Raw genomic sequence first — 9,758 nt, forward strand, 5'->3', positions numbered from 1 at the left:
GGGGGGTTCGGGAGGAGGAAGGGGTGGCTGCTGGGTGGCTGTATGGCCCCAGGGGGGGCTCGGGGAGGGAGGAGGGGTCTGCGGGTGGCTCTGTATGGCCCAGGGGGTGCAGGGGGGTTCGGGGAGGGAGGAGGGTCTGCGGGTGGTCTGTATGGCCCCAGGGGGTGCAGGGGGGTCGGGGAGGGAGGGAGGAAGGGGTCTGCGGGTGGCTCTGTATGGCCCCAGGGGTGCAGGGGGGTTCGGGGAGGGAGGAAGGGGTCTGCGGGTGGCTCTGTATGGCCCCAGGGGGTGCGGGGGGTTCGGGGGGGGAGGGAAGGGGTCTGCGGGTGGCTCTGTATGGCCCCAGGGGGTGCAGGGGGTTCGGGGAGGAGGAAGGGGTCTGTGGGTGGCTCTGTATGGCCCCAGGGGGGCTCGGGGAGGGAGAAGGGGTCTGCGGGTGGCTCTGTACTGGCCCCAGGGGGTGCAGGGGGGTCGGGGGAGGGAGGAAGGGTCTGCGGGCAGCTCTGTAGGCCCCAGGGGGGGGCTCGGGGAGGGAGGAGGGGTCTGCGGGTGGCTCTGTATGGCCCCAGGGGGTGCAGGGGGGTTCGGGGAGGGAGGAAGGGGTCTGCGGGTGGCTCTGTATGGCCCCAGGGGGTGCAGGGGGGTTCGGGGAGGGAGGAAGGGGTCTGCGGGTGACTCTGTATGGCCCCAGGGGGTGCAGGGGGGTTCGGGGAGGGAGGAAGGGGTCTGCGGGTGGGTCTGTATGGCCCCAGGGTTGCAGGGGGGTTCGGGGAGGGAGGAAGGGGTCTGTGGGTGGCTCTGTATGGCCCCAGGGGGGGCTCGGGGAGGGGAGGAAGGGGTCTGCGGGTGGCTCTGTATGGCCCCAGGGGGTGCAGGGGGGTTCGGGGAGGGAGGAAGGGGTCTGCGGGCAGGCTCTGTATGGCCCCAGGGGGTGCAGGGGGGTTCGGGGAGGGAGGAAGGGGTCTGCGGGCGGCTCTGTATGGCCCCAGGGGGGTTCGGGGAGGGAGGAAGGGGTCTGTGGGCGGCTCTGTACGGCCCCGGGGGGGTGGGGGGGGTTCGGGGAGGGAGGAAGGGGTCTGCGGGCAGGCTCTGTATGGCCCCAGGGGGTGCAGGGGGGTTCGGGGAGGGAGGAAGGGGTCTGCGGGTGGGTCTGTATGGCCCCAGGGGGTGCAGGGGGGTTCGGGGAGGGAGGAAGGGGTCTGTGGGTGGCTCTGTATGGCCCCAGGGGGTGCAGGGGGGTTCGGGGAGGGAGGAAGGGGTCTGCGGGCGGCTCTGTACGGCCCCGGGGGGGTGGGGGGGCTCGGGGAGGGGAGGAAGGGGTCTGCGGGCAGGCTCTGTATGGCCCCAGGGGGGGCTCGGGGAGGGAGGAAGGGGTCTGCGGGCGGCTCTGTTTGGCCCCGGGGGGCGGGGGGGCTCGGGGAGGGAGGAAGGGGTCTGCGGGTGGCTCTGTATGGCCCCAGGGGGTGCAGGGGGGTTCGGGGAGGGAGGAAGGGGTCTGCCGGTGGCTCTGTATGGCCGCGGGGGGGGCTCGGGGAGGGGAGGAAGGGGTCTGCGGGTGGCTCTGTATGGCCCCAGGGGGTGCAGGGGGGTTCGGGGAGGGAGGAAGGGGTCTGCGGGTGGCTCTGTATGGCCCCAGGGGGTGCAGGGGGGCTCGGGGAGGGAGGAAGGGGTCTGCCGGTGGCTCTGTATGGCCGCGGGGGGGGCTCGGGGAGGGGAGGAAGGGGTCTGCGGGCAGGCTCTGTATGGCCCCAGGGGGGGCTCGGGAGGGGAGGAAGGGGTCTGCGGGTGGCTCTGTATGGCCCCAGGTGGTGCAGGGGGGTTCGGGGAGGGAGGAAGGGGTCTGCGGGCAGGCTCTGTATGGCCCCAGGGGGGGCTCGGGGAGGGAGGAAGGGGTGTGCGGGTGGCTCTGTATGGCCCCAGGGGGTGTAGGGGGGTTCGGGGAGGGAGGAAGGGGTCTGCGGGCGGCTCTGTATGGCCGCGGGGGGGGGATCGGGGTGGGGGGAAGGGGTCTGCGGGCGGCTGTGTATGGCCCCAGGGGGTGCAGGGGGGCTCGGGGAGGGAGGAAGGGGTCTGCCGGTGGCTCTGTATGGCCGCGGGGGGGGCTCGGGGAGGGAGGAAGGGGTCTGCCGGTGGCTCTGTATGGCCGCGGGGGGGGGCTCGGGGTGGGGGGAAGGGGTCTGCGGGCAGGCTCTGTATGGCCGCGGGGGGGGCTCGGGGTGGGGGGAAGGGGTCTGCGGGCGGCTCTGTACGGCCCCGGGGGGGTGGGGGGGAGGCCGACAGACAGACAGAGGGACAGACCCAGGGCAGGGGCAGACCGAGGGGTTCAGCCAGATGGGGGGACAGGAGACGGGCGGGCGGACGGCCCGGCTTGGCGGACAGACAGACAGACAAGGCAGAGTTAACGCCGACGCGGGGGGGCCGCCGGGCCGGCGGACAGACCGACGCAGGCTGGCAGCCCGATATGGCAGGGGGGGGAGAGAACGGGCCCGGCGCCGTCTGGGCTGGTCCAGGGACAGACGGACGGAGCCGGGACAGACGGGTGGATAAAGCAAAGGGGGCCGGCGAGCGAAATCTAGATGGGTCCGGCCGTGACCCCCCGGCCCGTGGGCTGAGGAGACACCGGGTGCCCCACGGCGACACGTGGACGGGGACAGTCCAGCCTGGACCGACGGGTGAGGGAGAGACGCACGTTAGACGGACCGAAACAATCCAGCCGGACCCCCCGTGGGGCGCAGCCTGCACGGACGGACGGACGGACAGACACCGAGACACAAAATAGACAGATGCACAGACAGACGGACAGAGACAACCCGGACCTGGGGTGGGCAAACTTTTTGACCCGAGGGCCGCATCAGGGAATAGAAATTGTATGGCAGGCCATGACTGCTCCCTAAGTTGGGGTTGGCGTGTGGGAGGGGGTGAGGGCTCCGGTTGGGGGTGGAGGCTCCAGGATGGGGCCAGAAATGAGGAGTTCAGGGTGTGGAAGGGGGCTCCGACCTGGGGTGGTGGGGGGGTGAGGGCTGTGGCTGGGGTGGGGCTGGGGATGAGGAGTTTGGGTGTAGGAGGGTGCTCCAGGCTGGTACCGAGGGGTTCAGAGGGCGGGAGGGGGATCAGGGCTGGGGCAGGGGGTTGGGGTGCAGGGAGGGGAGCGGGCTCAGGTCGGGCTAGGGATGAGGGGTTTGGGGTGCAGGAGGGTCCTCCAGGCTGGGATCAAGAGGTTCAGAAGGCAGGAGGGGGATCAGGGCTGGGGCAGGGGTTTGGGGTGTGGGAAGGGGTGCAGGCTCTGGGGTGGGGCTGGGGATGAGGAGTTTGGGGTGTAAGAGGGTGCTCCGGGCTGGGATTGAGGGGTTTGGAGGGCGGGAGGGGGATCAGGGCAGGGGGTTGGGGTGTAGGGATGGGTGCAGGCTCTGGCTGGGGGTGTGGGCTCTGGGGTGGGGCTGGGGATGAGGAGTTTGGGGTGTAGGAGGGTGCTCTGGGCTGGTACCGAGGGGTTCGGAGGGTGGGAGGGGGATCAGGGCAAGGGGTTGGGGTGCGGGGAGGAGTGCAGGCTCTGGCTGGGGGTGCAGGCTCGGGTTGGGCTAGGGATGAGGAGTTTGGGGTGTAGGAGGGTGCTCTGGGCTGGGATTGAGGGGTTTGGAGGGTGGGGGGGATCAGGGCTGGGGCAGGGGGTTGGGGCGTGGGGAGAGGCTCAGGGGTTCAGGCTCCGGGCGGCACTTACCTCAAGCGGTTCCCAGAAGCCGTGGCCACGTCGCCCCTCTGTTGGAGCGCCACAGGGGGCCACTGGAGCGCGTAGGAGCCGGAGTGGGGCCATGCCACGGCTTCTGGGAGCCGTGTGGAGCGGCCCCCGACCCTCATCCCTGGCACTCCCGGCCGGAGCGCTGGAGTTTGGGGTGTAGGAGGGTGCTCCGGGCTGGTACCGAGGGGTTCGGAGAGCTGGAGCGGGGGAAGCCCCAGACCCCGCTCCCCAGTGGGAGCTCGAGGGCTGGCGTAAAACGACTGGCAGGCCAGATCCGGCCTGGGGACCGTAACTTGCCTACCCTTGACCTAGACTAGAGGTGGGCAAACTGCAGCCCCCGGGCCACATCCGTGCCATGGGACCGTCCTGCCCGGCCCTTGCGCTCCTGGCTGGAGAGGCTAGACCCCGGCCCCTCCCCTGCTGTCCCCCGCCCCCCACAGCCTCCGTAGGGCTGCAAGCTCCTGCCGGGCAGGGGGGCAGCGGGAGCCGCCGGCCTGGCCTGGCGCTCTGGACTGCGCGGCAGCGTGGCTGGCTCTGGCTGGCGGCGTGGCTGCCAGTCCTGGTGCTCTGAGCGGCATGGTAAGGGGGCAGGGAGCGGGGGGGGGTTGGATAAGGGCAGGGGGTCCCGGGGGGCAGTCAGGGGACAGGGAACAGGGGCGATTGGAAAGGCGTGGGAGTCCTGGGGGGCCTGTCAGGGGGCGGGGGTGTGGATAGGAGTCAGGGGACAGGGAGCGGGGGGGTTGAATAGGGGGTGGGATCCTGGGGGGGCTGTTAGGGGGTGAGGGTCCCGGGAGGGGGCGGTCAGGGGACAAGGAGCAGGGAGGGTTAGATGGGTTGGGGGTTCTGAGGGGGGCAGTCAGGGGGTGGGAAGCGGGAGGGAGCAGGGCCCAGGCTGTTTGGGGAGGCACCGCCTTCCCTACCCAGCCCTCCATACGGTTTTGGAACCCCAATGTGTCCCTCAGGCCAAAACGTTTGTCCACCGCTGCCCTAGACAGACAGACCCAACGCAGACAGAGGGACAGGCACAATATGGACAGACGGACGCAACCTAGACAGACGGAATGTCGGAATATTACGAGGAACAGTCCTGACAGACAGACCGACCGACCAATCCGGGATTCCAACGCCACCACCGCCCGCCACCCCTGCTCCTCTTGTTTCCCGGGGATTCGCTAGCCAGGTAAACTCCTTCCCGCCTGTAGCGAGCGCCCGGGAGCTGCGTGATCTCATCCCGCCAGCCGTGGATCGCCCCTGGCTTCCTGTGCCATTTAGCCACCAGGCTTTCTTTGGTTCCCAGCCCCTTCCATTCAGCTGAGGTGACTCCTCTGATACCTCGAGCAGGTCCGTATCAATACGCTGAGCTAGGCGAATGATGATCTGGTGGGTAAAGACTCTGGATTGGGTCTCAGGATGCCGGGGTTGTATCCTTGGCTCAGCCACAGATTCCATGTGTGACCTCAGGCAAGTCCCTTTCTCTGCCTCAGTTTCCCCATCTGTACAATGGGGGTAATGGCACCAACCATCTTTAGAAACAGGCTTGATGGAACTTGATTTTTATTTTTTATGTCGGAAAACATCAATGTTTGTTTTATTTTCAATTTTTCCCATTCAAATTTTCACAAAATTATGGGGTTTACACGTGTCCCCCCCATTTTTATCAATTTAAATTTTCACAGTGGCAGAGAATTATAGGGGAAGGATGAAATGATCATTCTTTAACGACAGCAGATGTTTGACTGAAAGCGTTAAAGCTTTATAAACCATTCAAACAAATTGCCAACGGCATATGTCAAAATTTGCAAAGTAAATATCTTTAATTCGAACTCTAAGAAGTCCAAAACGACCATTTTTCCTTGCTGTTCATTTCGATTATGATCGATGGAAATATTTTTTCGTCAGTTTGTCTGTGTTTGGTGAAATTGATATTTACCAACAGTCACCGATAAAAATGTAATATATGAAACATTTTGATTTTACTGTGAAACTTATTTTATTGTGTGCGATTAAATTATAATGGCAAATTTTAAACAGTCAAAATTGAAACAAAATGATTTTATGTAAACGAAACATTTTCGATTGACCTAAAATGATTGATTTTCATGGAAACTGTTTTTTGTTTTTACCCATTTGGAATGAAAACAAATTCCCAAATCACAGAATTTTCCACAAAACTGATTATTCAGGTTCCCGCACATCGTCGTAAACCTGCAGGCCTCGCTGTCGACAGAAATCGCCAACGACTAGAGTTAATAGGTTTCAGAGCAGCAGCCGTGTTAGTCTGTATCGGTAAAAAGAACAGGAGTACTTGCAGCACCTTAGAGACTAACAAATTTATTAGAGCATAAGCTTTCGTGAGCTACAGCTCACTTCATCGGATGCATCCCTGAAGTGAGCTGTAGCTCACGAAAGCTTATGCTCTAATAAATTTGTTAGTCTAAGGTGCCACAAGTCCTCCTTTTTTTAGAGGCATCATAGGCAAAAACAAATCAAGCTATCCAGAGTTGGACAAGAAAGGGTTCAAATGACTGGCAGTGGTTTAACACTCATGCTTCAAACCCCGAGCGGAGGGTGGTCAGGAGCACACTCTTTCCTGGCGTGTTATAACGGAGCTGTCCACTGGGGGGCGCCCTTGTACATTCCTCTGAAGCAGAGGGGACTGGCTACTGTGGGAAACCAGATACCGGGCTAGATGGGCCCATGGGTCTGATCCAGGGGGACAGGGAGGAGGTGGGATACTGGCATAAATGGCCTTGGGTTTTTTAGCCCATGAGAGTCGCAACTGATTGGAAAGAAAGAAAGAAAAAGACATGTTATCTATTGGGGGAACACATGGCAAAGGGGAACTTGCTGCTAGAGCTGGTCCAAAGAACTCAGTGTTTGCTACGAAAGGGTCGAAAGAAAGGACAAAAAGTGTGTGTGTGGGGGGGGGGTTCACCCCCAAAATTTTAGAACAAAATGACAAAAACTAGGGGGAAAATGTAGAGAGAAATGAACACATTCGATTTGTTTCCTGCAGCCTTTACAAAGAAAGAACAAAACCTGGATATTTCTCCCTCACTTTTTTTTTTCTATAAAGAATGACAAAACTTGGGCTTCCCCACAAAAAATTAGAAAAGATTGACAAACCCTGGAGTTCGTCCCCCAACTTTTATTTAGAAAGAAACGAGAATCCCCCCTCCCTCCCACCCCAAAATATATTGCTTACAAAGAATGGCAAAAATCAATTTTTTTCCTGCAAAAAAAAAAAGAAAAGAAAAAGAAAACGAAGGAGCAAGCTTTCCACTAACATTTTTGAGAAGGAAATTAACAAAGTAGGTTTGTTCCCGCCAAAATGCAGAAAGTGATGGTTTGGCTTTAGCCACTGGATGGCGCTGTGACCACACGCTTTATGGGTGCGAGCCAACGGCCAGGGAAGCCAATGGGATGGTCCTGCCGCCCGTCTGCCGCTACCTACAACCTCCCAGCAAGAGGAAGTTGGACGCACGGCTGAAGACTGGTGTGAGTCGTGTCCACTGCTCTCCCAAGATGGCTTCCTTGACCGCTCGCAATATGGCCGCCTTCACCGCCCCATAACCCTCGACATCGCCAGCCTGCTGCCGGCCTTGGCGCGCCGTGGGTTGGCAGGAGCCATCGCACAGGCTCTCGCGAGATGGCCGCCTTCGCCTTCCCATGATGCTTGTCGTGTCCGGGCCTCCAGGCTGCTCTAGGCCTCGGCGCCAAAGGTTGGCGTGAGTCACGTCAAGCGCCCGGCAGGGGGACGGGCAGGCGCGAGCCAGACGGGCCCTTGGTGCTGCCTCCTGGCCGATGTCTCTCAGACCGGGCCTACGGAACCTTCTGCCACTGGACCTCCCAGCACTGGGCCCTCTCCTTGGGCTGGGCCCGCTGTGGGGCTGCCCAGGGCAGGCCCCCCAGCCCCGGTAGGGCCAGCCTATCCCAGGGCTGGCATCTCCGGCGCGGTCAGCCACCTTGTCATGTACCTCGGGAACGTCTCTCCCAGCCCCTGGGGATTGTGGGGGACTCCCTGGAGGAGGAACTGGGGAACCCTGCTGGAGAAAGATGGGAGAGATTAGAGGGTTGTGGAAATGTGAGCAGGACACCCCAGAATGAGCCCAGGCCCCATCCAGTACCCCGTTCCACAGTTTTTGGCCTCAGCCCCCTACCCTCATCCAGCCCCTCAGAGCTGGGAAAGAACCCAGGAGTCCTGGCTGCTAGCTCCCCACCCCACTAGACACCGCTCCCCTCCCAGAGGCAGGGAAAGAACCCAGGCATCCTGGCTCCCAGCCCCGCCTGCCCCAAGGCCCACTCTGTTCACACTCTCTCATTAAGCCCTGTCTCTCTGGTGCCAGCCTGACAGGACGGAGTTGCCCAACCGGTTCCCGGTGCCGGCGGGGTGAGGGTGGGATCAGCGAAAGCCCCCACACAACCCGCTCCCACCATGCACTCTTCCCAGAGGCAGCCGGGCTCCTTGCCCCACCCCCACACCACATTCCAGCTCCCCTCCTGGCTCCCAGCCTGCCCCTGTTCTGACCCGCTAGAGGCCACTCCTCTCCCAGAGCCAGGGAGAGAACCCAGGAGTCCTGGGAGCGTGCCCCCTCCCCTCCCATGATCTCAGTCCTGGGGTGCTCCCAGGCTCAAGGAGATTGGGTTTGGCTCCCCGCCCCATTCCCTGAAGAATTATCATGTGGCTACTTGGTGTGAACCTGAGACATCGGGGGCCGGTGACCCCCAGCGAAATTCCACCAGGAGTCAGACCAGGGCAGGACGGTGGCTCCCTGCATCCTTCAGACCGACAACCCCCAGCCCGAGCGCGGAGAACTTACCGGGCCCGGCGAGCTGGGACCCCGGGCTCAGCCTTCGGGGCTGCAGAACCGCCGTGTAGACAGGATCTCTGGAGCCTAGGTCCCAACCCGCGCCCTGACGGCCACAGGGCAAGTCTGGAGCCCCGACTCGGCCCCCCCAGGCTCAGGGACTTGGCCCCATGTGGACGCACCCCTGGAGCCCAGTGGCAACAAGACAAAGGAGTGGTGCCCATCGAGGGGTGCACCTGGTTCACCCCGACCCTGAGGAGATGGGGATGGGCTGTGGGTATTTTACACCCTGGGACTAGTACGGTTTGATCCCATCTTTGATCCTGGTTATTTCTCAGCAGTTCCTCTATGTGCATGTGGGGTAACCGGTTAGATCCCCACAGCAACCCAATCACAAGAGCCCCCCACTACTCCCTTCTCACAGCACTGCTGGGTGTGTGACACCCCGGTGGGGGGACATTACCTTTCCGGCTCCCAGAAGAAGAGGGCAAAATGTCCCTGCTGGAGTTGGCTTTGCTGGCCTTGGGCCCAGCTGTTGGCATCACAGCTCCTCAAGGACTCGTTGAATACACAGTTTCCTCTGCTCAGACCCACCAGATCCCACTCCCCTCCCAGAGCTGGGGAGAGAACCCAGGAGTCCTGGCTCCCAGCCCCGCCTGCTCTAACCACCAGATCCCACTCCCCTCCCAGAGCTGGGGAGAGAACCCAGGAGTCCTGGCTCCCAGCCCCGCCTGCTCTAACCACCAGATCCCACTCCCCTCCCAGAGCTGGGGCGAGAACCTAGGAGTCCTGGCTCCCAGGGCCCCGTGCTCGAACCCACTAACCCCCACTCCCCTCCCAGAGCTGGGGAGAGAACCCAGGAGTCCGGGTCAGCACTGATTGTGAGGGAAGAGCACCCCCTGCTGGAGAGACACCCTCTCCCTGCATGCACTGGGAGCCCTGGGGTCCCCCCCACCGCCTCAGGGAGAGGGGGTTTGGGTTGCAGTGTGGGATGAGAGCTCGGAGGGGGGGTTATTTCCACAGTGAAGCAGGGGGAGTTGGGGGCCCCGTTCCGGGGTGCGACCGCCTCTCTGGTGAAGCATCCTGGTTGGAGTCGAAGTGGGACAAGGCGTGTGTGCCGCGTGTCCTCCTCGGGGCCTATTCTGTGGGTTCCAAGGCCTGGGAATTAAGTTGACGACGTTGTTCGGGGTGTGAGCCCCCCCCGCCGGGTGATG

The sequence above is a fragment of the Dermochelys coriacea genome, chromosome 6 (genome assembly GCF_009764565.3).
Source record: "Dermochelys coriacea isolate rDerCor1 chromosome 6, rDerCor1.pri.v4, whole genome shotgun sequence".
In the NCBI taxonomy this organism is placed as follows: Eukaryota; Metazoa; Chordata; order Testudines; family Dermochelyidae; genus Dermochelys; species Dermochelys coriacea.